Below are 5,634 nucleotides of genomic sequence, written 5' to 3'. Positions count from 1 at the left end.
TTTTACTTGGACATTCACAAGTGGTGTAAGATAAATCTGCAGGTAGTGGAGATTCAGTTGAATTCCAGATTCGCAGTGAATGAATGGAACATTCTGTACTGGAGATTGCAATGATTTCTCAAGTCTGGATTGTTTGGACATGAAAATGAAGAGCTGACCACAGTTGTGTGGATACCCAGTAAAAAGCAGGGCTTAGAGTGTGAACAGACCGCTGAAAACCAGCATTGTGTTACTTGGACATTCATAAGTGGTGTAATGAAAGCCTACCTGGAGTGCAGATTCAGATGAATTCCAGATTGGCAGTGAATGAATGGAACATTCTGTACTGGCGATTCCAATGATTTCTGAAGTCTGATATTGTGGAAAAGAAAATGAAAGGCTGACCAGGTTTGAGTGGATAGACAATTGAACAGCACACTGCGAGTGTGAAAAGGCGGCTGAAAACCAGCATTGGATTACTTGGTCATTCACCAGTGCTGTAATGAAAACCTGCTTGGAGCGGAGAGTCAGATGAATTGCAGAATCGCAGTGAATGAATGGAACAGTCTGTAGTGGAGATCCCAATGATTTCTGAAGGCTGGTTTGTGTGGAGAGGAAAATGAAGAGCTGACCAATATTGAGTGGATAGCCCATTGAACAGCACTTCTGCGAGTTGAACATGCCTCTGAAAACCAGTATTGAGTTACTTGGACATTCACCAGTGGCGTAAAGAAAACCTGCCGGGAGTGGAGGTTCAGATGAATTCCAGATTCTCAGTGAATGAATGGAACATTCTCTAGTGGTGATTCCAATGATTTCTGAAGGCTGGGTTTTTTGGACACGAAAATGTAGAGCTGAACAGGGTGGAGTGGATAGCCAAATGAACAGCACGTCTCTTAGTATGAACAGGCCACTGAAAACCAGCATTGGCTTACTTGGACATTCATCAGTGGTGTAACGAAAGCCTTCCTGGAATGCAGATTCAGATTATTTCCAGATTCACAGTGAATGAATGGAAATTTCTGTAGTAGAGATTCCAATGATTTCTGAACGCTGGGTTGTGTGGACAGGAAAATGAAGAGCTGACTAGGTTTGACTGGATTGCCAATTGAACAGCAAGGCTGTGAGTGTGAACAGCCGCTGAAAACCAGCATTGGATTACCTGGTCATTCACCAGTGTTGTTAGGAAAATCTGCCTGGTGTGGAGAGTCAGAGGAATTCCAGATTCGCAGGGAACGAATGGAACATTCTGAAGTGGAGATAAGAATGATTTCTGAAGGCTCGGTGTGTGGAAGGAAAATCAAGAGCTAACCAGCGTTCACTGGATAGCCAATTGAACAGCACGGCTGCGAGTGTTAACACGCAGCTGAAACCAGCCTTGGGTTGCTTGGACATTCACCAGTGGTGAAACGAAAACCTGCTGGGAGTGGAGAACAAGATGAATTCAAGATTCGCGTGAATGAATGAAACATTCTGTAGTGTAGATTGCAATGGTTTCTGAGGTTTGTATTGTCTGAACTGGAAAAAGAAGAACTCACCAGTGTTGAGTCGCTAGACCGTGAACAGCACGGGTTCGAGTGTGAATAGACCGCTGAAAACCATCATTGCGTTACTTGAACATTCAGCAGTGGTGCAATGAAAACCTGCCGGGAGTGGAGATTCAGATGAATTCCAGATTCGCAGTGAATGAATGGAACATTCTCTAGTGGTGATTCCAATGATTTCTGAAGGCTGGGTTTTGTGGACACGAAAATGTAGAGCTGAACAGGGTGGAATGGATAGCCAAATGAACAGCACGTCTCGTAGTAAGAACAGGCCACTGAAAACCAGCTTTGGCTTAATTGGACATTCACAAGTGGTGTAACGAAAACCTGACGGGAGTTGAGAATTAGATGAATTTCAGATTTGCAGTCAATGAATGGAACATTCTGTGGAGGAGATACCAATTGTTTCTGAAGTTTGGGTTATGTGGACAGGAAAATGGAGCTGAAGAGGGTTGAGTGGATAGCAAATTGAACAGCACGGCTGAGAGTATGAGCAGGCCACTTAAAACCAGCATTGGCTTACTTGGATATTTACCAGTGGTGTCACGAAAACCTGCCGGGAGTGGAGATTCAGATGAATTCCAGATTCGCTGTGAATGAATGGAACATTCTGTAGTGGAGATAACAATGATTTCTCCAGTCTCTGTGGTGTGGACAGGAAAATGTAGAGCTGGCCAGGGTTGAGTGGATAGCCAATTGAACAGCACCACTGCGCTTGTGAAGAAAACACTTAAAACATTGGGTTACTTGGACATTCAACAGTGGTGTAACGAAAACCTGCCGGGAGTGGAGGTTCAGAGGAATTCCAGATTCGCAGTGAATGAATGGAACATTCTCTAGTGGAGATTCCAATGATTTCTGAAGGCTGGGTCGTGTGGAAGGAAAATCAAGAACTAATCAGGATTTAGTGGAAAGCCAATTGTATAGCATGGCTGCGAGTGTGAACATGCAGCTGAAAACCAGCATTGGGTTACTTGGACATTCATCAGTGGTGTAAGGAAAACCTGCATGGAGTGGAGAGTCAGTTGAATTCCACATTCGCAGTGAATGAATGGAACATTCTGTAGAGGAGATTCCAATGATTTCTGAAGCCTGTGTTGTGTGGACAGGAAAATGAAGAGCTGACCAGGCTTGAATCGATAGCCAAGTAAACAGCAGGGCTGCGAATATGAACAGGCCGCTGAAAACCAGCATTGGGTTACTTGGACATTCAACAGTGGTGTAATGAAAACCTGCGTGGAGTTGAGAGTCAGATGAATTCCAGATTCGCAGTGAATGAATGGAACATTCTGTAGTGGAGATAACAAAGATTTCTGAAGGCTGGTAGTGTGGTGGGACAATGAAGAGCTGAACAGGGTGGAGTGAATTGTCAATTAAACAGCACGGCTGCGAGTATGAACAGGCCTCTGAAAACCAGCATTGGCTTACTTGGACATTCACAAGTGGTGTAATGTTAACCAGGCGGGAGTGGAGAATCAGATAAACTCCAGACTCGCAGTGAATGAATGGAACATTCTGTAGTGGAGATTGCAATGATTTCTGAAATCTGGATTGTGGGGACACGAAAATGAAGAGCTGACCAGTGTTGAGTGGATAGCCTGTAAAAAGCCTCGGCTTCGAATGTGAACAGACCACTGAAAACCAGTATTGCATTACTTCGACTTTCAGCAGTGGTGTAACGAAAGCCTGCGTGGAGTGCAGATTCAGATGAATTCCAGATTCCCAGTGAATGAATGGAACATCCTGTAGTGGAGATTACAATGATTTCTGAAGGCTGGGTTGTGTGCACAGGAAAATGAGGAGCAAAACAGGTTGAGTGGATAGCCAATTGAACAGCACGACTGCGAATATGAACAGGCCTCTGAAAACCAGCATTGTTTTACTTGGACATTCACAAGTGGTGTAAGATAAATCTGCAGGTAGTGGAGATTCAGTTGAATTCCAGATTCGCAGTGAATGAATGGAACATTCTGTACTGGAGATTGCAATGATTTCTCAAGTCTGGATTGTTTGGACATGAAAATGAAGAGCTGACCACAGTTGTGTGGATACCCAGTAAAAAGCAGGGCTTAGAGTGTGAACAGACCGCTTAAAACCAGCATTGTGATACTTGGACATTCATAAGTGGTGTAATGAAAGCCTACCTGGAGTGCAGATTCAGATGAATTCCAGATTGGCAGTGAATGAATGGAACATTCTGTACTGGCGATTCCAATGATTTCTGAAGTCTGATATTGTGGAAAAGAAAATGAAAGGCTGACCAGGTTTGAGTGGATAGACAATTGAACAGCACACTGCGAGTGTGAAAAGGCGGCTGAAAACCAGCATTGGATTACTTGGTCATTCACCAGTGCTGTAATGAAAACCTGCCTGGAGCGGAGAGTCAGATGAATTGCAGAATCGCAGTGAATGAATGGAACAGTCTGTAGTGGAGATCCCAATGATTTCTGAAGGCTGGTTTGTGTGGAGAGGAAAATGAAGAGCTGACCAATATTGAGTGGATAGCCCATTGAACAGCACTTCTGCGAGTTGAACATGCCTCTGAAAACCAGTATTGAGTTACTTGGACATTCACCAGTGGTGTAACGAAAACCTGCCGGGAGTGGAGGTTCAGATGAATTCCAGATTCGCAGTGAATGAATGGAACATTCTCTAGTGGTGATTCCAATGATTTCTGAAGGCTGGGTTTTGTGGACACGAAAATGTAGAGCTGAACAGGGTGGAGTGGATAGCCAAATGAACAGCACGTCTCTTAGTATGAACAGGCCACTGAAAACCAGCATTGGCTTACTTGGACATTCACAAGTGGTGTAACGATAACCCGCCGGGAGTTGAGAGTCAGATGAATTTAAGATTCGCAGTGAATGAACGGAACATTCTGTGGAGGAGATACCAATTTTTTCTGAAGGTTGGGTTATGAGGACAGGAAAATGTAGAGCTGAATAGGGTTGGGTGGATAGCAAATTGAACAGCACGGCTGAGAGTATAAGCAGGCGGCTTAAAACCAGCATTGGCTTCCATAGACATATACCAGTGGTGTCACGAAAACCTGCCGGGAGTGGAGACTCTGATGAATTCCAGATTCGCGTGATTGAATGGAACATTCTGTAGTGGAGATTGCCAAGATTTAGAAATCTGGATAGTCTGGACAGGATATTGAAGAGCTGACCAATGTTGAGTGGATAGCCAGTGAACAGCACGGTTTCGAGTGTGAACAGACCACTAAGAAGCAGCATTGCATTACTTGGACATTCATCAGTGGTGTAACGAAAGCCTTCCTGGAATGCAGATTCAGATTATTTCCAGATTCACAGTGAATGAATGGAAATTTCTGTAGTAGAGATTCCAATGATTTCTGAACGCTGGGTTGTGTGGACAGGAAAATGAAGAGCTGACTAGGTTTGACTGGATTGCCAATTGAACAGCAAGGCTGTGAGTGTGAACAGCCGCTGAAAACCAGCATTGGATTACCTGGTCATTCACCAGTGTTGTTAGGAAAATCTGCCTGGTGTGGAGAGTCAGAGGAATTCCAGATTCGCAGGGAACGAATGGAACATTCTGAAGTGGAGATAAGAATGATTTCTGAAGGCTCGGTGTGTGGAAGGAAAATCAAGAGCTAACCAGCGTTCACTGGATAGCCAATTGAATAGCACGGCTGCGAGTGTTAACACGCAGCTGAAACCAGCCTTGGGTTGCTTGGACATTCACCAGTGGTGAAACGAAAACCTGCTGGGAGTGGAGAACAAGATGAATTCAAGATTCGCGTGAATGAATGAAACATTCTGTAGTGTAGATTGCAATGGTTTCTGGGGTTTGTATTGTCTGAACTGGAAAAAGAAGAACTCACCAGTGTTGAGTCGCTAGACCGTGAACAGCACGGGTTCGAGTGTGAATAGACCGCTGAAAACCATCATTGCGTTACTTGAACATTCAGCAGTGGTGCAATGAAAACCTGCCGGGAGTGGAGATTCAGATGAATTCCAGATTCGCAGTGAATGAATGGAACATTCTCTAGTGGTGATTCCAATGATTTCTGAAGGCTGGGTTTTGTGGACACGAAAATGTAGAGCTGAACAGGGTGGAATGGATAGCCAAATGAACAGCACGTCTC

The sequence above is a fragment of the Sorex fumeus genome, unplaced genomic scaffold (genome assembly GCF_029834395.1).
Source record: "Sorex fumeus unplaced genomic scaffold, SorFum_2.1 ptg000116l, whole genome shotgun sequence".
Classification (NCBI taxonomy): Eukaryota; Metazoa; Chordata; class Mammalia; order Eulipotyphla; family Soricidae; genus Sorex; species Sorex fumeus.
The sequence above is the reverse complement of the archived record's forward strand: the minus strand, read 5'-3'. Positions refer to the sequence as shown.